At 38.8% G+C, this 20,698-nt stretch overlaps 20 non-coding genes across 20 annotated transcripts; all 20 read right to left on the reverse strand.

The window, feature by feature from the left end:
- Nucleotides 1–42: 42 nt before the first annotated feature.
- Nucleotides 43–115, reverse strand: trnam-cau (transfer RNA methionine (anticodon CAU)). Its single transcript has one exon. It is a non-coding gene; the product is annotated as a tRNA-Met (tRNA).
- Nucleotides 116–1,820: 1,705 nt separating this feature from the next.
- Nucleotides 1,821–1,893, reverse strand: trnam-cau (transfer RNA methionine (anticodon CAU)). Its single transcript has one exon. It is a non-coding gene; the product is annotated as a tRNA-Met (tRNA).
- Nucleotides 1,894–2,890: 997 nt separating this feature from the next.
- trnam-cau (transfer RNA methionine (anticodon CAU)) lies at nucleotides 2,891–2,963 on the reverse strand. The gene has a single exon. It is a non-coding gene; the product is annotated as a tRNA-Met (tRNA).
- Nucleotides 2,964–4,317: 1,354 nt separating this feature from the next.
- Nucleotides 4,318–4,390, reverse strand: trnam-cau (transfer RNA methionine (anticodon CAU)). The gene has a single exon. It is a non-coding gene; the product is annotated as a tRNA-Met (tRNA).
- A 1,351-nt stretch (nucleotides 4,391–5,741) lies between these two features.
- Nucleotides 5,742–5,814, reverse strand: trnam-cau (transfer RNA methionine (anticodon CAU)). Its single transcript has one exon. It is a non-coding gene; the product is annotated as a tRNA-Met (tRNA).
- A 638-nt stretch (nucleotides 5,815–6,452) lies between these two features.
- trnam-cau (transfer RNA methionine (anticodon CAU)) lies at nucleotides 6,453–6,525 on the reverse strand. Its single transcript has one exon. It is a non-coding gene; the product is annotated as a tRNA-Met (tRNA).
- Nucleotides 6,526–6,809: 284 nt separating this feature from the next.
- On the reverse strand, nucleotides 6,810–6,882 carry trnam-cau (transfer RNA methionine (anticodon CAU)). Its single transcript has one exon. It is a non-coding gene; the product is annotated as a tRNA-Met (tRNA).
- Nucleotides 6,883–7,165: 283 nt separating this feature from the next.
- On the reverse strand, nucleotides 7,166–7,238 carry trnam-cau (transfer RNA methionine (anticodon CAU)). The gene has a single exon. It is a non-coding gene; the product is annotated as a tRNA-Met (tRNA).
- A 638-nt stretch (nucleotides 7,239–7,876) lies between these two features.
- On the reverse strand, nucleotides 7,877–7,949 carry trnam-cau (transfer RNA methionine (anticodon CAU)). Its single transcript has one exon. It is a non-coding gene; the product is annotated as a tRNA-Met (tRNA).
- Nucleotides 7,950–8,586: 637 nt separating this feature from the next.
- Nucleotides 8,587–8,659, reverse strand: trnam-cau (transfer RNA methionine (anticodon CAU)). The gene has a single exon. It is a non-coding gene; the product is annotated as a tRNA-Met (tRNA).
- A 1,702-nt stretch (nucleotides 8,660–10,361) lies between these two features.
- trnam-cau (transfer RNA methionine (anticodon CAU)) lies at nucleotides 10,362–10,434 on the reverse strand. The gene has a single exon. It is a non-coding gene; the product is annotated as a tRNA-Met (tRNA).
- A 1,354-nt stretch (nucleotides 10,435–11,788) lies between these two features.
- On the reverse strand, nucleotides 11,789–11,861 carry trnam-cau (transfer RNA methionine (anticodon CAU)). Its single transcript has one exon. It is a non-coding gene; the product is annotated as a tRNA-Met (tRNA).
- Nucleotides 11,862–12,855: 994 nt separating this feature from the next.
- On the reverse strand, nucleotides 12,856–12,928 carry trnam-cau (transfer RNA methionine (anticodon CAU)). The gene has a single exon. It is a non-coding gene; the product is annotated as a tRNA-Met (tRNA).
- Nucleotides 12,929–13,565: 637 nt separating this feature from the next.
- trnam-cau (transfer RNA methionine (anticodon CAU)) lies at nucleotides 13,566–13,638 on the reverse strand. The gene has a single exon. It is a non-coding gene; the product is annotated as a tRNA-Met (tRNA).
- A 625-nt stretch (nucleotides 13,639–14,263) lies between these two features.
- Nucleotides 14,264–14,336, reverse strand: trnam-cau (transfer RNA methionine (anticodon CAU)). The gene has a single exon. It is a non-coding gene; the product is annotated as a tRNA-Met (tRNA).
- Nucleotides 14,337–15,688: 1,352 nt separating this feature from the next.
- Nucleotides 15,689–15,761, reverse strand: trnam-cau (transfer RNA methionine (anticodon CAU)). The gene has a single exon. It is a non-coding gene; the product is annotated as a tRNA-Met (tRNA).
- A 1,705-nt stretch (nucleotides 15,762–17,466) lies between these two features.
- trnam-cau (transfer RNA methionine (anticodon CAU)) lies at nucleotides 17,467–17,539 on the reverse strand. The gene has a single exon. It is a non-coding gene; the product is annotated as a tRNA-Met (tRNA).
- Nucleotides 17,540–18,180: 641 nt separating this feature from the next.
- Nucleotides 18,181–18,253, reverse strand: trnam-cau (transfer RNA methionine (anticodon CAU)). The gene has a single exon. It is a non-coding gene; the product is annotated as a tRNA-Met (tRNA).
- A 1,352-nt stretch (nucleotides 18,254–19,605) lies between these two features.
- Nucleotides 19,606–19,678, reverse strand: trnam-cau (transfer RNA methionine (anticodon CAU)). Its single transcript has one exon. It is a non-coding gene; the product is annotated as a tRNA-Met (tRNA).
- Nucleotides 19,679–20,316: 638 nt separating this feature from the next.
- On the reverse strand, nucleotides 20,317–20,389 carry trnam-cau (transfer RNA methionine (anticodon CAU)). Its single transcript has one exon. It is a non-coding gene; the product is annotated as a tRNA-Met (tRNA).
- Between the last annotated feature and the right edge of the window lie 309 nt (nucleotides 20,390–20,698).

Consider the following 20,698-nt stretch of genomic DNA (forward strand, 5'->3'; position numbering starts at 1 on the left):
CACTTCCATCTTCAGCCAACACTGTCTTTGTAAATGCTTTGCTGCCTCGTGTGAGGATCGAACTCACGACCTTCAGATTATGAGACTGACGCGCTACCTACTGCGCTAACGAGGCCCTTCTTGGAAAAATGTCCAAAAATAAGAAAAAAATATCGATACCGAACTTCAGATTTTGACAGTGATGTTGAAACCACCGTGCCAAAATGTATGTATGGTCTGAAATTCTACAACCCCTGAGACAAAAAGATTGATTTCATTCTAAAGTAATACATATCGATATGAACCTTAAGATGTGGTATCCACCTTGACAAAAGTATGTATTGTGTGAAAGTCCAAAACGACAGTGAATTCATTTTCACTTCCATCTTCAGCCAACACTGTCTTTTTAAATGCTTTGCTGCCCCGTGTGAGGATCGAGATCACGACCTTCAGATTATGAGACTGACGCGCGACCTACTGCGCTAACGAGGCCCTTCTTGGAAAAATGTCCAAAAATAAGAAAAAAATATCGATACCGAACTTCAGATTTTGACAGTGATGTTGAAACCACCGTGCCAAAATGTATGTATGGTCTGAAATTCTACAACCCCTGAGACAAAAAGATTGATTTCATTCTAAAGTAATACATATCGATATGGACCTTAAGATGTGGTATCCACCTTGACAAAAGTATGTATTGTGTGAAAGTCCAAAATAGACAGTGAATTAATTTTCACTTCATCTTCAGCCAACACTGTCTTTGTAAATGCTTTGCTGCCTCGTGTGAGGATCGAGATCACGACCTTCAGATTATGAGACTGACGCGACCTACTGCGCTAACGAGGCCCTTCTTGGAAAAATGTCCAAAAATAAGAAAAAAAATATCGATACCGAACTTCAGATTTTGACAGTGATGTTGAAACCACCGTGCCAAAATGTATGTATGGTCTGAAATTCTACAACCCCTGAGACAAAAAGATTGATTTCATTCTAAAGTAATACATATCGATATGAACCTTAAGATGTGGTATCCACCTTGACAAAAGTATGTATTGTGTGAAAGTCCAAAACGACAGTGAATTCATTTTCACTTCCATCTTCAGCCAACACTGTCTTTTTAAAAGCTTTGCTGCCCCGTGTGAGGATCGAATCACGACCTTCAGATTATGAGACTGACGCGCTACCTACTGCGCTAACGAGGCCCTTCTTGGAAAAATGTCCAAAAATAAGAAAAAAAATATCGATACCGAACTTCAGATTTTGACAGTGATGTTGAAACCACCGTGCCAAAATGTATGTATGGTCTGAAATTCTACAACCCCTGAGACAAACAGATTGATTTCATTCTAAAGTAATACATATCGATATGGACCTTAAGATGTGGTATCCACCTTGACGAAAGTATGTATTGTGTGAAAGTCCAAAACGACAGTGAATTCATTTTCACTTCCATCTTCAGCCAACACTGTCTTTTTAAAAGCTTTGCTGCCCCGTGTGAGGATCGAACTCACGACCTTCAGATTATGAGACTGACGAGCTACCTACTGCTCTAACGAGGGCCTTCTTGGAAAAATGTCCAAAAATAAGAAAAAAAAGTTGATACCAAACTTCAGATTTTGACAGTGATGTTTAAACCACCGTGCCAAAATGTATGTATGGTCTGAAATTCTACAACCCCTGAGACAAAAAGATTGATTTCATTATAAAGTAATACATATCGATATGAACCTTAAGATGTGGTATCCACCTTGACAAAAGTATGTATTGTGTGAAAGTCCAAAACGACAGTGAATTCATTTTCACTTCATCTTCAGCCAACACTGTCTTTGTAAATGCTTTGCTGCCTCGTGTGAGGATCGAACTCACGACCTTCAGATTATGAGACTGACGCGCTACCTACTGCGCTAACGAGGCCCTTCTTGGAAAAATGTCCAAAAATAAGAAAAAAATATCGATACCGAACTTCAGATTTTGACAGTGATGTTGAAACCACCGTGCCAAAATGTATGTATGGTCTGAAATTCTACAACCCCTGAGACAAAAAGATTGATTTCATTCTAAAGTAATACATATCGATATGAACCTTAAGATGTGGTATCCACCTTGACAAAAGTATGTATTGTGTGAAAGTCCAAAACGACAGTGAATTCATTTTCACTTCCATCTTCAGCCAACACTGTCTTTTTAAAAGCTTTGCTGCCCCGTGTGAGGATCGAGATCACGACCTTCAGATTATGAGACTGACGCGCTACCTACTGCGCTAACGAGGCCCTTCTTGGAAAAATGTCCAAAAATAAGAAAAAAAATATCGATACCGAACTTCAGATTTTGACAGTGATGTTGAAACCACCGTGCCAAAATGTATGTATGGTCTGAAATTCTACAACCCCTGAGACAAAAAGATTGATTTCATTCTAAAGTAATACATATCGATATGGACCTTAAGATGTGGTATCCACCTTGACAAAAGTATGTATTGTGTGAAAGTCCAAAATTAACAGTGAATTCATTTTCACTTCATCTTCAGCCAACACTGTCTTTGTAAATGCTTTGCTGCCTCGTGTGAGGATCGAGATCACGACCTTCAGATTATGAGACTGACGCGCGACCTACTGCGCTAACGAGGCCCTTCTTGGAAAAATGTCCAAAAATAAGAAAAAAAATATCGATACCGAACTTCAGATTTTGACAGTGATGTTGAAACCACCGTGCCAAAATGTATGTATGGTCTGAAATTCTACAACCCCTGAGACAAAAAGATTGATTTCATTCTAAAGTAATACATATCGATATGAACCTTAAGATGTGGTATCCACCTTGACAAAAGTATGTATTGTGTGAAAGTCCAAAACGACAGTGAATTCATTTTCACTTCCATCTTCAGCCAACACTGTCTTTTTAAAAGCTTTGCTGCCCCGTGTGAGGATCGAACTCACGACCTTCAGATTATGAGACTGACGCGCTACCTACTGCGCTAACGAGGCCCTTCTTGGTAAGATGTCCAAAAATTAGAAAAAAAATGTTGATACCGAACTTCAGATTTTGACAGTGATGTTGAAACCACCGTGCCAAAATGTATGTATGGTCTGAAATTCTACAACCCCTGAGACAAAAAGATTGATTTCATTCTAAAGTAATACATATCGATATGGACCTTAAGATGTGGTATCCACCTTGACAAAAGTATGTATTGTGTGAAAGTCCAAAAGGACAGTGAATTAATTTTCACTTCATCTTCAGCCAACACTGTCTTTGTAAATGCTTTGCTGCCTCGTGTGAGGATCGAGATCACGACCTTCAGATTATGAGACTGACGCGCGCTACCTACTGCGCTAACGAGGCCCTTCTTGGAAAAATGTCCAAAAATAAGAAAAAAAATATCGATACCGAACTTCAGATTTTGACAGTGATGTTGAAACCACCGTGCCAAAATGTATGTATGGTCTGAAATTCTACAACCCCTGAGACAAAAAGATTGATTTCATTCTAAAGTAATACATATCGATATGGACCTTAAGATGTGGTATCCACCTTGACAAAAGTATGTATTGTGTGAAAGTCCAAAAGGACAGTGAATTAATTTTCACTTCATCTTCAGCCAACACTGTCTTTGTAAATGCTTTGCTGCCTCGTGTGAGGATCGAGATCACGACCTTCAGATTATGAGACTGAAGCGACCTACTGCGCTAACAAGGCCATTCTTGGAAAAATGTCCAAAAATAAGAAAAAAAAAATATCGATACCGAACTTCAGATTTTGACAGTGATGTTGAAACCACCGTGCCAAAATGTATGTATGGTCTGAAATTCTACAACCCCTGAGACAAAAAGATTGATTTCATTCTAAAGTAATACATATCGATATGGACCTTAAGATATGGTATCCACCTTGACGAAAGTATGTATTGTGTGAAAGTCCAAAATAGCAGTGAATTCATTTTCACTTCCATCTTCAGCCAACACTGTCTTTGTAAATGCTTTGCTGCCTCGTGTGAGGATCGAAATCACGACCTTCAGATTATGAGACTGACGCGCGACCTACTGCGCTAACGAGGCCCTTCTTGGAAAAATGTCCAAAAATAAGAAAAAAATATCGATACCGAACTTCAGATTTTGACAGTGATGTTGAAACCACCGTGCCAAAATGTATGTATGGTCTGAAATTCTACAACCCCTGAGACAAAAAGATTGATTTCATTCTAAAGTAATACATATCGATATGAACCTTAAGATGTGGTATCCACCTTGACAAAAGTATGTATTGTGTGAAAGTCCAAAACGACAGTGAATTCATTTTCACTTCCATCTTCAGCCAACACTGTCTTTTTAAAAGCTTTGCTGCCCCGTGTGAGGATCGAACTCACGACCTTCAGATTATGAGACTGACGCGCTACCTACTGCGCTAACGAGGCCCTTCTTGGAAAAATGTCCAAAAATAAGAAAAAAAATATCGATACCGAACTTCAGATTTTGACAGTGATGTTGAAACCACCGTGCCAAAATGTATGTATGGTCTGAAATTCTACAACCCCTGAGACAAAAAGATTGATTTCATTCTAAAGTAATACATATCGATATGGACCTTAAGATGTGGTATCCACCTTGACAAAAGTATGTATTGTGTGAAAGTCCAAAATAGACAGTGAATTAATTTTCACTTCATCTTCAGCCAACACTGTCTTTGTAAATGCTTTGCTGCCTCGTGTGAGGATCGAGATCACGACCTTCAGATTATGAGACTGACGCGCGACCTACTGCGCTAACGAGGCCCTTCTTGGAAAAATGTCCAAAAATAAGAAAAAAATATCGATACCGAACTTCAGATTTTGACAGTGATGTTGAAACCACCGTGCCAAAATGTATGTATGGTCTGAAATTCTACAACCCCTGAGACAAAAAGATTGATTTCATTCTAAAGTAATACATATCGATATGAACCTTAAGATGTGGTATCCACCTTGACAAAAGTATGTATTGTGTGAAAGTCCAAAACGACAGTGAATTCATTTTCACTTCCATCTTCAGCCAACACTGTCTTTTTAAAAGCTTTGCTGCCCGTGTGAGGATCGAACTCACGACCTTCAGATTATGAGACTGACGCGCTACCTACTGCGCTAACGAGGCCCTTCTTGGAAAAATGTCCAAAAATAAGAAAAAAAATGTTGATACCGAACTTCAGATTTTGACAGTGATGTTGAAACCACCGTGCCAAAATGTATGTATGGTCTGAAATTCTACAACCCCTGAGACAAAAAGATTGATTTCATTCTAAAGTAATACATATCGATATGGACCTTAAGATGTGGTATCCACCTTGACAAAAGTATGTATTGTGTGAAAGTCCAAAAGGACAGTGAATTAATTTTCACTTCATCTTCAGCCAACACTGTCTTTGTAAATGCTTTGCTGCCTCGTGTGAGGATCGAGATCACGACCTTCAGATTATGAGACTGACGCGCGACCTACTGCGCTAACGAGGCCCTTCTTGGAAAAATGTCCAAAAATAAGAAAAAAATATCGATACCGAACTTCAGATTTTGACAGTGATGTTGAAACCACCGTGCCAAAATGTATGTATGGTCTGAAATTCTACAACCCCTGAGACAAAAAGATTGATTTCATTCTAAAGTAATACATATCGATATGAACCTTAAGATGTGGTATCCACCTTGACAAAAGTATGTATTGTGTGAAAGTCCAAAACGACAGTGAATTCATTTTCACTTCCATCTTCAGCCAACACTGTCTTTTTAAAAGCTTTGCTGCCCCGTGTGAGGATCGAACTCACGACCTTCAGATTATGAGACTGACGCGCTACCTACTGCGCTAACGAGGCCCTTCTTGGAAAAATGTCCAAAAATAAGAAAAAAAATGTTGATACCGAACTTCAGATTTTGACAGTGATGTTGAAACCACCGTGCCAAAATGTATGTATGGTCTGAAATTCTACAACCCCTGAGACAAAAAGATTGATTTCATTCTAAAGTAATACATATCGATATGGACCTTAAGATGTGGTATCCACCTTGACAAAAGTATGTATTGTGTGAAAGTCCAAAAGGACAGTGAATTAATTTTCACTTCATCTTCAGCCAACACTGTCTTTGTAAATGCTTTGCTGCCTCGTGTGAGGATCGAGATCACGACCTTCAGATTATGAGACTGACGCGCGACCTACTGCGCTAACGAGGCCCTTCTTGGAAAAATGTCCAAAAATAAGAAAAAAATATCGATACCGAACTTCAGATTTTGACAGTGATGTTGAAACCACCGTGCCAAAATGTATGTATGGTCTGAAATTCTACAACCCCTGAGACAAAAAGATTGATTTCATTCTAAAGTAATACATATCGATATGAACCTTAAGATGTGGTATCCACCTTGACAAAAGTATGTATTGTGTGAAAGTCCAAAACGACAGTGAATTCATTTTCACTTCCATCTTCAGCCAACACTGTCTTTTAAATGCTTTGCTGCCCCGTGTGAGGATCGAACTCACGACCTTCAGATTATGAGACTGACGCGCTACCTACTGCGCTAACGAGGCCCTTCTTGGAAAAATGTCCAAAAATAAGAAAAAAAATGTTGATACCGAACTTCAGATTTTGACAGTGATGTTGAAACCACCGTGCCAAAATGTATGTATGGTCTGAAATTCTACAACCCCTGAGACAAAAAGATTGATTTCATTCTAAAGTAATACATATCGATATGGACCTTAAGATGTGGTATCCACCTTGACAAAAGTATGTATTGTGTGAAAGTCCAAAACGACAGTGAATTAATTTTCACTTCCATCTTCAGCCAACACTGTCTTTGTAAATGCTTTGCTGCCTCGTGTGAGGATCGAACTCACGACCTTCAGATTATGAGACTGACGCGCTACCTACTGCGCTAACGAGGCCCTTCTTGGAAAAATGTCCAAAAATAAGAAAAAAATATCGATACCGAACTTCAGATTTTGACAGTGATGTTGAAACCACCGTGCCAAAATGTATGTATGGTCTGAAATTCTACAACCCCTGAGACAAAAAGATTGATTTCATTCTAAAGTAATACATATCGATATGAACCTTAAGATGTGGTATCCACCTTGACAAAAGTATGTATTGTGTGAAAGTCCAAAACGACAGTGAATTCATTTTCACTTCCATCTTCAGCCAACACTGTCTTTTTAAAAGCTTTGCTGCCCCGTGTGAGGATCGAACTCACGACCTTCAGATTATGAGACTGACGCGCTACCTACTGCGCTAACGAGGCCCTTCTTGGAAAAATGTCCAAAAATAAGAAAAAAAATATCGATACCGAACTTCAGATTTTGACAGTGATGTTGAAACCACCGTGCCAAAATGTATGTATGGTCTGAAATTCTACAACCCCTGAGACAAAAAGATTGATTTCATTCTAAAGTAATACATATCGATATGGACCTTAAGATGTGGTATCCACCTTGACAAAAGTATGTATTGTGTGAAAGTCCAAAAGGACAGTGAATTAATTTTCACTTCATCTTCAGCCAACACTGTCTTTGTAAATGCTTTGCTGCCTCGTGTGAGGATCGAGATCACGACCTTCAGATTATGAGACTGACGCGCGACCTACTGCGCTAACGAGGCCCTTCTTGGAAAAATGTCCAAAAATAAGAAAAAAATATCGATACCGAACTTCAGATTTTGACAGTGATGTTGAAACCACCGTGCCAAAATGTATGTATGGTCTGAAATTCTACAACCCCTGAGACAAAAAGATTGATTTCATTCTAAAGTAATACATATCGATATGAACCTTAAGATGTGGTATCCACCTTGACAAAAGTATGTATTGTGTGAAAGTCCAAAACGACAGTGAATTCATTTTCACTTCCATCTTCAGCCAACACTGTCTTTTAAAAGCTTTGCTGCCCCGTGTGAGGATCGAACTCACGACCTTCAGATTATGAGACTGACGCGCTACCTACTGCGCTAACGAGGCCCTTCTTGGTAAAATGTCCAAAAATAAGAAAAAAATGTTGATACCGAACTTCAGATTTTGACAGTGATGTTGAAACCACCGTGCCAAAATGTATGTATGGTCTGAAATTCTACAACCCCTGAGACAAAAAGATTGATTTCATTCTAAAGTAATACATATCGATATGGACCTTAAGATGTGGTATCCACCTTGACAAAAGTATGTATTGTGTGAAAGTCCAAAAGGACAGTGAATTAATTTTCACTTCATCTTCAGCCAACACTGTCTTTGTAAATGCTTTGCTGCCTCGTGTGAGGATCGAGATCACGACCTTCAGATTATGAGACTGACGAGCGACCTACTGCGCTAACGAGGCCCTTCTTGGAAAAATGTCCAAAAATAAGAAAAAAATATCGATACCGAACTTCAGATTTTGACAGTGATGTTGAAACCACCGTGCCAAAATGTATGTATGGTCTGAAATTCTACAACCCCTGAGACAAAAAGATTGATTTCATTCTAAAGTAATACATATCGATATGAACCTTAAGATGTGGTATCCACCTTGACAAAAGTATGTATTGTGTGAAAGTCCAAAACGACAGTGAATTCATTTTCACTTCCATCTTCAGCCAACACTGTCTTTTAAAAGCTTTGCTGCCCCGTGTGAGGATCGAACTCACGACCTTCAGATTATGAGACTGACGCGCTACCTACTGCGCTAACGAGGCCCTTCTTGGTAAAATGTCCAAAAATAAGAAAAAAATGTTGATACCGAACTTCAGATTTTGACAGTGATGTTGAAACCACCGTGCCAAAATGTATGTATGGTCTGAAATTCTACAACCCCTGAGACAAAAAGATTGATTTCATTCTAAAGTAATACATATCGATATGGACCTTAAGATGTGGTATCCACCTTGACAAAAGTATGTATTGTGTGAAAGTCCAAAAGGACAGTGAATTAATTTTCACTTCATCTTCAGCCAACACTGTCTTTGTAAATGCTTTGCTGCCTCGTGTGAGGATCGAATCACGACCTTCAGATTATGAGACTGACGCGCGACCTACTGCGCTAACGAGGCCATTCTTGGAAAAATGTCCAAAAATAAGAAAAAAATATCGATACCGAACTTCAGATTTTGACAGTGATGTTGAAACCACCGTGCCAAAATGTATGTATGGTCTGAAATTCTACAACCCCTGAGACAAAAAGATTGATTTCATTCTAAAGTAATACATATCGATATGGACCTTAAGATGTGGTATCCACCTTGACAAAAGTATGTATTGTGTGAAAGTCCAAAATACAGTGAATTCATTTTTTCATCTTCAGCCAACACTGTCTTTGTAAATGCTTTGCTGCCTCGTGTGAGGATCGAAGATCACGACCTTCAGATTATGAGACTGACGCTACCTACTGCGCTAACAAGGCCCTTCTTGGAAAAATGTCCAAAAATAAGAAAAAAAATATCGATACCGAACTTCAGATTTTGACAGTGATGTTGAAACCACCGTGCCAAAATGTATGTATGGTCTGAAATTCTACAACCCCTGAGACAAAAAGATTGATTTCATTCTAAAGTAATACATATCGATATGAACCTTAAGATGTGGTATCCACCTTGACAAAAGTATGTATTGTGTGAAAGTCCAAAACGACAGTGAATTCATTTTCACTTCCATCTTCAGCCAACACTGTCTTTTTAAAAGCTTTGCTGCCCCGTGTGAGGATCGAACTCACACGACCTTCAGATTATGAGACTGACGCGCTACCTACTGCGCTAACGAGGCCCTTCTTGGAAAAATGTCCAAAAATAAGAAAAAAATATCGATACCGAACTTCAGATTTTGACAGTGATGTTGAAACCACCGTGCCAAAATGTATGTATGGTCTGAAATTCTACAACCCCTGAGACAAAAAGATTGATTTCATTCTAAAGTAATACATATCGATATGGACCTTAAGATGTGGTATCCACCTTGACAAAAGTATGTATTGTGTGAAAGTCCAAAAAGGACAGTGAATTAATTTTCACTTCATCTTCAGCCAACACTGTCTTTGTAAATGCTTTGCTGCCTCGTGTGAGGATCGAGATCACGACCTTCAGATTATGAGACTGACGCGCGACCTACTGCGCTAACTAGGCCCTTCTTGGAAAAATGTCCAAAAATAAGAAAAAAATATCGATACCGAACTTCAGATTTTGACAGTGATGTTGAAACCACCGTGCCAAAATGTATGTATGGTCTGAAATTCTACAACCCCTGAGACAAAAAGATTGATTTCATTCTAAAGTAATACATATCGATATGAACCTTAAGATGTGGTATCCACCTTGACAAAAGTATGTATTGTGTGAAAGTCCAAAACGACAGTGAATTCATTTTCACTTCCATCTTCAGCCAACACTGTCTTTTTAAAAGCTTTGCTGCCCCGTGTGAGGATCGAACTCACGACCTTCAGATTATGAGACTGACGCGCTACCTACTGCGCTAACGAGGCCCTTCTTGGAAAACATGTCCAAAAATAAGAAAAAAAATGTTGATACCGAACTTCAGATTTTGACAGTGATGTTGAAACCACCGTGCCAAAATGTATGTATGGTCTGAAATTCTACAACCCCTGAGACAAAAAGATTGATTTCATTCTAAAGTAATACATATCGATATGGACCTTAAGATGTGGTATCCACCTTGACAAAAGTATGTATTGTGTGAAAGTCCAAAAATACAGTGAATTCATTTTCACTTCATCTTCAGCCAACACTGTCTTTGTAAATGCTTTGCTGCCTCGTGTGAGGATCGAGATCACGACCTTCAGATTATGAGACTGACGCGCTACCTACTGCGCTAACGAGGCCCTTCTTGGAAAAATGTCCAAAAATAAGAAAAAAAATATCGATACCGAACTTCAGATTTTGACAGTGATGTTGAAACCACCGTGCCAAAATGTATGTATGGTCTGAAATTCTACAACCCCTGAGACAAAAAGATTGATTTCATTCTAAAGTAATACATATCGATATGAACCTTAAGATGTGGTATCCACCTTGACAAAAGTATGTATTGTGTGAAAGTCCAAAACGACAGTGAATTCATTTTCACTTCCATCTTCAGCCAACACTGTCTTTTTAAAAGCTTTGCTGCCCCGTGTGAGGATCGAACTCACGACCTTCAGATTATGAGACTGACGCGCGACCTACTGCGCTAACGAGGCCCTTCTTGGAAAAATGTCCAAAAATAAGAAAAAAAATATCGATACCGAACTTCAGATTTTGACAGTGATGTTGAAACCACCGTGCCAAAATGTATGTATGGTCTGAAATTCTACAACCCCTGAGACAAAAAGATTGATTTCATTCTAAAGTAATACATATCGATATGGACCTTAAGATGTGGTATCCACCTTGACAAAAGTATGTATTGTGTGAAAGTCCAAAAGGACAGTGAATTAATTTTCACTTCATCTTCAGCCAACACTGTCTTTGTAAATGCTTTGCTGCCTCGTGTGAGGATCGAGATCACGACCTTCAGATTATGAGACTGACGCGCGACCTACTGCGCTAACGAGGCCCTTCTTGGAAAAATGTCCAAAAATAAGAAAAAAAATATCGATACCGAACTTCAGATTTTGACAGTGATGTTGAAACCACCGTGCCAAAATGTATGTATGGTCTGAAATTCTACAACCCCTGAGACAAAAAGATTGATTTCATTCTAAAGTAATACATATCGATATGAACCTTAAGATGTGGTATCCACCTTGACAAAAGTATGTATTGTGTGAAAGTCCAAAACGACAGTGAATTCATTTTCACTTCCATCTTCAGCCAACACTGTCTTTTTAAAAGCTTTGCTGCCCCGTGTGAGGATCGAACTCACGACCTTCAGATTATGAGACTGACGCGCTACCTACTGCGCTAACGAGGCCCTTCTTGGTAAAATGTCCAAAAATAAGAAAAAAATGTTGATACCGAACTTCAGATTTTGACAGTGATGTTGAAACCACCGTGCCAAAATGTATGTATGGTCTGAAATTCTACAACCCCTGAGACAAAAAGATTGATTTCATTCTAAAGTAATACATATCGATATGAACCTTAAGATGTGGTATCCACCTTGACAAAAGTATGTATTGTGTGAAAGTCCAAAAGGACAGTGAATTAATTTTCACTTCATCTTCAGCCAACACTGTCTTTGTAAATGCTTTGCTGCCTCGTGTGAGGATCGAATCACGACCTTCAGATTATGAGACTGACGCGCTACCTACTGCGCTAACGAGGCCCTTCTTGGAAAAATGTCCAAAAATAAGGAAAAAAATATCGATACCGAACTTCAGATTTTGACAGTGATGTTGAAACCACCGTGCCAAAATGTATGTATGGTCTGAAATTCTACAACCCCTGAGACAAAAAGATTGATTTCATTCTAAAGTAATACATATCGATATGGACCTTAAGATGTGGTATCCACCTTGACAAAAGTATGTATTGTGTGAAAGTCCAAAAGGACAGTGAATTAATTTTCACTTCATCTTCAGCCAACACTGTCTTTGTAAATGCTTTGCTGCCTCGTGTGAGGATCGAGATCACGACCTTCAGATTATGAGACTGACGCGCGACCTACTGCGCTAACGAGGCCCTTCTTGGAAAAATGTCCAAAAATAAGAAAAAAAATATCGATACCGAACTTCAGATTTTGACAGTGATGTTGAAACCACCGTGCCAAAATGTATGTATGGTCTGAAATTCTACAACCCCTGAGACAAAAAGATTGATTTCATTCTAAAGTAATACATATCGATATGAACCTTAAGATGTGGTATCCACCTTGACAAAAGTATGTATTGTGTGAAAGTCCAAAACGACAGTGAATTCATTTTCACTTCCATCTTCAGCCAACACTGTCTTTTTAAAAGCTTTGCTGCCCCGTGTGAGGATCGAACTCACGACCTTCAGATTATGAGACTGACGCGCTACCTACTGCGCTAACGAGGCCCTTCTTGGAAAAATGTCCAAAAATAAGAAAAAAAATGTTGATACCGAACTTCAGATTTTGACAGTGATGTTGAAACCACCGTGCCAAAATGTATGTATGGTCTGAAATTCTACAACCCCTGAGACAAAAAGATTGATTTCATTCTAAAGTAATACATATCGATATGGACCTTAAGATGTGGTATCCACCTTGACAAAAGTATGTATTGTGTGAAAGTCCAAAAGGACAGTGAATTAATTTTCACTTCATCTTCAGCCAACACTGTCTTTGTAAATGCTTTGCTGCCTCGTGTGAGGATCGAGATCACGACCTTCAGATTATGAGACTGACGCGACCTACTGCGCTAACGAGGCCATTCTTGGAAAAATGTCCAAAAATAAGAAAAAAATATCGATACCGAACTTCAGATTTTGACAGTGATGTTGAAACCACCGTGCCAAAATGTATGTATGGTCTGAAATTCTACAACCCCTGAGACAAAAAGATTGATTTCATTCTAAAGTAATACATATCGATATGAACCTTAAGATGTGGTATCCACCTTGACAAAAGTATGTATTGTGTGAAAGTCCAAAACGACAGTGAATTCATTTTCACTTCCATCTTCAGCCAACACTGTCTTTTTAAAAGCTTTGCTGCCCCGTGTGAGGATCGAACTCACGACCTTCAGATTATGAGACTGACGCGCTACCTACTGCGCTAACGAGGCCCTTCTTGGAAAAATGTCCAAAAATAAGAAAAAAATATCGATACCGAACTTCAGATTTTGACAGTGATGTTGAAACCACCGTGCCAAAATGTATGTATGGTCTGAAATTCTACAACCCCTGAGACAAAAAGATTGATTTCATTCTAAAGTAATACATATCGATATGAACCTTAAGATGTGGTATCCACCTTGACAAAAGTATGTATTGTGTGAAAGTCCAAAAGGACAGTGAATTAATTTTCACTTCATCTTCAGCCAACACTGTCTTTGTAAATGCTTTGCTGCCTCGTGTGAGGATCGAGATCACGACCTTCAGATTATGAGACTGACGCGCGACCTACTGCGCTAACGAGGCCCTTCTTGTAAAAATGTCCCAAAATAAGAAAAAAATATCGATACCGAACTTCAGATTTTGACAGTGATGTTGAAACCACCGTGCCAAAATGTATGTATGGTCTGAAATTCTACAACCCCTGAGAAAAAAAGTTTGATTTCATTCTAAAGTAATACATATCGATATGAACCTTAAGATGTGGTATCCACCTTGACAAAAGTATGTATTGTGTGAAAGTCAAAACAACAGAGAATTCATCTTCAGCCAACACTGTCTTTTTAAAAGCTTTGCTGCCCCGTGTGAGGATCGAACTCACGACCTTCAGATTATGAGACTGACGCACTACCTACTGCGCTAACGAGGCCCTTCTTGGAAAAATGTCCAAAAATAAGAAAAAAAATATTGATACCGAACTTCAGATTTTGACAGTGATGTTGAAACCACCGTGCCAAAATGTATGTATGGTCTGAAATTCTACAACCCCTGAGACAAAAAGATTGATTTCATTCTAAAGTAATACATAACGATATGGACCTTAAGATGTGGTATCCACCTTGACAAAAGTATGTATTGTGTGAAAGTCCAAAAGGACAGTGAATTAATTTTCACTTCATCTTCAGCCAACACTGTCTTTGTAAATGCTTTGCTGCCTCGTGTGAGGATCGAGATCACGACCTTCAGATTATGAGACTGACGCGCGACCTACTGCGCTAACAAGGCCTTCTTGGAAAAATGTCCAAAAATAAGAAAAAAAATATCGATACCGAACTTCAGATTTTGACAGTGATGTTGAAACCACCGTGCCAAAATGTATGTATGGTCTGAAATTCTACAACCCCTGAGACAAAAAGATTGATTTCATTCTAAAGTAATACATATCGATATGGACCTTAAGATATGGTATCCACCTTGACGAAAGTATGTATTGTGTGAAAGTCCAAAATAGCAGTGAATTCATTTTCACTTCCATCTTCAGCCAACACTGTCTTTTTAAAAGCTTCGCTGCCCGTGTGAGGATCGAACTCACGACCTTCAGATTATGAGACTGACGCGCTACCTACTGCGCTAACGAGGCCCTTCTTGGTAACATGTCCAAAAATAAGAAAAAAAATGTTGATACCGAACTTCAGATTTTGACAGTGATGTTGAAACCACCGTGCCAAAATGTATGTATGGTCTGAAATTCTACAACCCCTGAGACAAAAAGATTGATTTCATTCTAAAGTAATACATATCGATATGGACCTTAAGATGTGGTATCCACCTTGACAAAAGTATGTATTGTGTGAAAGTCCAAAAGGACAGTGAATTAATTTTCACTTCATCTTCAGCCAACACTGTCTTTGTAAATGCTTTGCTGCCTCGTGTGAGGATCGAGATCACGACCTTCAGATTATGAGACTGACGAGCGACCTACTGCGCTAACGAGGCCATTCTTTGAAAAATGTCCAAAAATAAGAAAAAAAAATATCGATACCGAACTTCAGATTTTGACAGTGATGTTGAAACCACCGTGCCAAAATGTATGTATGGTCTGAAATTCTACAACCCCTGAGACAAAAAGATTGATTTCATTCTAAAGTAATACATATCGATATGAACCTTAAGATGTGGTATCCACCTTGACAAAAGTATGTATTGTGTGAAAGTCCAAAACGACAGTGAATTCTTTTTCACTTCCATCTTCAGCCAACACTGTCTTTTTAAAAGCTTTGCTGCCCCGTGTGAGGATCGAACTCACGACCTTCAGATTATGAGACTGACGCGCAACCTACTGCGCTAACGAGGCCCTTCTTGTAAAAATGTCCAAAAATAAGAAAAAAAATATCGATACCGAACTTCAGATTTTGACAGTGATGTTGAAACCACCGTGCCAAAATGTATGTATGGTCTGAAATTCTACAACCCCTGAGACAAAAAGATTGATTTCATTCTAAAGTAATACATATCGATATGAACCTTAAGATGTGGTATCCACCTTGACAAAAGTATGTATTGTGTGAAAGTCCAAAACGACAGTGAATTCATTTTCACTTCCATCTTCAGCCAACACTGTCTTTTTAAATGCTTTGCTGCCCGTGTGAGGATCGAACTCACGACCTTCAGATTATGAGACTGACGCGCTACCTACTGCTCTAACGAGGGCCTTCTTGGAAAAATGTCCAAAAATAAGAAAAAAAAGTTGATACCAAACTTCAGATTTTGACAGTGATGTTGAAACCACCGTGCCAAAATGTATGTATGGTCTGAAATTCTACAACCCCTGAGACAAAAAGATTGATTTCATTATAAAGTAATACATATCGATATGGACCTTAAGATGTGGTATCCACCTTGACAAAAGTATGTATTGTGTGAAAGTCCAAAAGGACAGTGAATTAATTTTCACTTCATCTTCAGCCAACACTGTCTTTGTAAATGCTTTGCTGCCTCGTGTGAGGATCGAGATCACGACCTTCAGATTATGAGACTGACGCGCGACCTACTGCGCTAACGAGGCCCTTCTTGGAAAAATGTCCAAAAATAAGAAAAAAATATCGATACCGAACTTCAGATTTTGACAGTGATGTTGAAACCACCGTGCCAAAATGTATGTATGGTCTGAAATTCTACAACCCCTGAGACAAAAAGATTGATTTCATTCTAAAGTAATACATATCGATATGAACCTTAAGATGTGGTATCCACCTTGACAAAAGTATGTATTGTGTGAAAGTCCAAAACGACAGTGAATTCATTTTCACTTCCATCTTCAGCCAACACTGTCTTTTTAAATGCTTTGCTGCCCGTGTGAGGATCGAACTCACGACCTTCAGATTATGAGACTGACGCGCTACCTACTGCGCTAACGAGGCCCTTCTTGGTAACATGTCCAAAAATAAGAAAAAAAATGTTGATACCGAACTTCAGATTTTGACAGTGATGTTGAAACCACCGTGCCAAAATGTATGTATGGTCTGAAATTCTACAACCCCTGAGACAAAAAGATTGATTTCATTCTAAAGTAATACATATCGATATGGACCTTAAGATGTGGTATCCACCTTGACAAAAGTATGTATTGTGTGAAAGTCCAAAAGGACAGTGAATTAATTTTCACTTCATCTTCAGCCAACACTGTCTTTGTAAATGCTTTGCTGCCTCGTGTGAGGATCGAGATCACGACCTTCAGATTATGAGACTGACGCGCGACCTACTGCGCTAACGAGGCCCTTCTTGGAAAAATGTCCAAAAATAAGAAAAAAATATCGATACCGAACTTCAGATTTTGACAGTGATGTTGAAACCACCGTGCCAAAATGTATGTATGGTCTGAAATTCTACAACCCCTGAGACAAAAAGATTGATTTCATTCTAAAGTAATACATATCGATATGAACCTTAAGATGTGGTATCCACCTTGACAAAAGTATGTATTGTGTGAAAGTCCAAAACGACAGTGAATTCATTTTCACTTCCATCTTCAGCCAACACTGTCTTTTTAAAAGCTTTGCTGCCCCGTGTGAGGATCGAACTCACGACCTTCAGATTATGAGACTGACGCGCTACCTACTGCGCTAACGAGGCCCTTCTTGGTAAAAATGTCCAAAAATAAGAAAAAAAATGTTGATACCGAACTTCAGATTTTGACAGTGATGTTGAAACCACCGTGCCAAAATGTATGTATGGTCTGAAATTCTACAACCCCTGAGACAAAAAGATTGATTTCATTCTAAAGTAATACATATCGATATGGACCTTAAGATGTGGTATCCACCTTGACAAAAGTATGTATTGTGTGAAAGTCCAAAAGGACAGTGAATTAATTTTCACTTCATCTTCAGCCAACACTGTCTTTGTAAATGCTTTGCTGCCTCGTGTGAGGATCGAGATCACGACCTTCAGATTATGAGACTGACGAGCGACCTACTGCGCTAACGAGGCCATTCTTGGAAAAATGTCCAAAAATAAGAAAAAAAATATCGATACCGAACTTCAGATTTTGACAGTGATGTTGAAACCACCGTGCCAAAATGTATGTATGGTCTGAAATTCTACAACCCCTGAGACAAAAAGATTGATTTCATTCTAAAGTAATACATATCGATATGAACCTTAAGATGTGGTATCCACCTTGACAAAAGTATGTATTGTGTGAAAGTCCAAAACGACAGTGAATTCATTTTCACTTCCATCTTCAGCCAACACTGTCTTTTTAAAAGCTTTGCTGCCCCGTGTGAGGATCGAACTCACGACCTTCAGATTATGAGACTGACGCGCTACCTACTGCGCTAACGAGGCCCTTCTTGGAAAAATGTCCAAAAATAAGAAAAAAAATGTTGATACCGAACTTCAGATTTTGACAGTGATGTTGAAACCACCGTGCCAAAATGTATGTATGGTCTGAAATTCTACAACCCCTGAGACAAAAAGATTGATTTCATTCTAAAGTAATACATATCGATATGGACCTTAAGATGTGGTATCCACCTTGACAAAAGTATGTATTGTGTGAAAGTCCAAAAGGACAGTGAATTAATTTTCACTTCATCTTCAGCCAACACTGTCTTTGTAAATGCTTTGCTGCCTCGTGTGAGGATCGAGATCACGACCTTCAGATTATGAGACTGACGAGCGACCTACTGCGCTAACGAGGCCATTCTTGGAAAAATGTCCAAAAATAAGAAAAAAAATATCGATACCGAACTTCAGATTTTGACAGTGATGTTGAAACCACCGTGCCAAAATGTATGTATGGTCTGAAATTCTACAACCCCTGAGACAAAAAGATTGATTTCATTCTAAAGTAATACATATCGATATGAACCTTAAGATGTGGTATCCACCTTGACAAAAGTATGTATTGTGTGAAAGTCCAAAACGACAGTGAATTCATTTTCACTTCCATCTTCAGCCAACACTGTCTTTGTAAATGCTTTGCTGCCTCGTGTGAGGATCGAGATCACGCCCTTCAGATTATGAGACTGACGCGCGACCTACTGCGCTAACGAGACCCTTCTTGTAAAAATGTCCAAAAATAAGAAAAAAATGTTGATACCGAACTTCAGATTTTGACATTGATGTTGAAACCACCGTGCCAAAATGTATGTATGGTCTGAAATTCTACAACCCCTGAGACAAAAAGATTGATTTCATTCTAAAGTAATACATATCGATATGGACCTTAAGATGTGGTATCCACCTTGACAAAAGTATGTATTGTGTGAAAGTCCAAAAGGACAGTGAATTAATTTTCACTTCATCTTCAGCCAACACTGTCTTTGTAAATGCTTTGCTGCTTCGTGTGAGGATCGAGATCACGACCTTCAGATTATGAGACTGACGAGCGACCTACTGCGCTAACAAGGCCATTCTTGGAAAAATGTCCAAAAATAAGAAAAAAAATATCGATACCGAACTTCAGATTTTGACAGTGATGTTGAAACCACCGTGCCAAAATGTATGTATGGTCTGAAATTCTACAACCCCTGAGACAAAAAGATTGATTTCATTCTAAAGTAATACATATCGATATGAACCTTAAGATGTGGTATCCACCTTGACAAAAGTATGTATTGTGTGAAAGTCCAAAACGACAGTGAATTCTTTTTCACTTCCATCTTCAGCCAACACTGTCTTTTTAAAAGCTTTGCTGCCCCGTGTGAGGATCGAACTCACGACCTTCAGATTATGAGACTGACGCGCTACCTACTGCGCTAACGAGGCCCTTCTTGAAAAATGTCCAAAAATAAGAAAAAAAAGTTGATACCGAACTTCAGATTTTGACAGTGATGTTGAAACCACCGTGCCAAAATGTATGTATGGTCTGAAATTCTACAACCCCTGAGACAAAAAGATTGATTTCATTATAAAGTAATACATATCGATATGGACCTTAAGATGTGGTATCCACCTTGACAAAAGTATGTATTGTGTGAAAGTCCAAAAGGACAGTGAATTAATTTTCACTTCATCTTCAGCCAACACTGTCTTTGTAAATGCTTTGCTGCCTCGTGTGAGGATCGAGATCACGACCTTCAGATTATGAGACTGACGCGCTACCTACTGCGCTAACAAGGCCATTCTTGTAAAAATGTCCAAAAATAAGAAAAAAAATATCGATACCGAACTTCAGATTTTGACAGTGATGTTGAAACCACCGTGCCAAAATGTATGTATGGTCTGAAATTCTACAACCCCTGAGACAAAAAGATTGATTTCATTCTAAAGTAATACATATCGATATGAACCTTAAGATGTGGTATCCACCTTGACAAAAGTATGTATTGTGTGAAAGTCCAAAACGACAGTGAATTCATTTTCACTTCCATCTTCAGCCAACACTGTCTTTTTAAAAGCTTTGCTGCCCCGTGTGAGGATCGAACTCACGACCTTCAGATTATGAGACTGACGCGCTACCTACTGCGCTAACGAGGCCCTTCTTATAAAAATGTCCAAAAATAAGAAAAAAATATCGATACCGAACTTCAGATTTTGACAGTGATGTTGAAACCACCGTGCCAAAATGTATGTATGGTCTGAAATTCTACAACCCCTGAGACAAAAAGATTGATTTCATTCTAAAGTAATACATATCGATATGAACCTTAAGATGTGGTATCCACCTTGACAAAAGTATGTATTGTGTGAAAGTCCAAAAGGACAGTGAATTAATTTTCACTTCATCTTCAGCCAACACTGTCTTTGTAAATGCTTTGCTGCCTCGTGTGAGGATCGAGATCACGA

The sequence above is a fragment of the Oncorhynchus masou genome, chromosome 5, assembly GCF_036934945.1.
Source record: "Oncorhynchus masou masou isolate Uvic2021 chromosome 5, UVic_Omas_1.1, whole genome shotgun sequence".
NCBI lineage: Eukaryota > Metazoa > Chordata > Actinopteri > Salmoniformes > Salmonidae > Oncorhynchus > Oncorhynchus masou.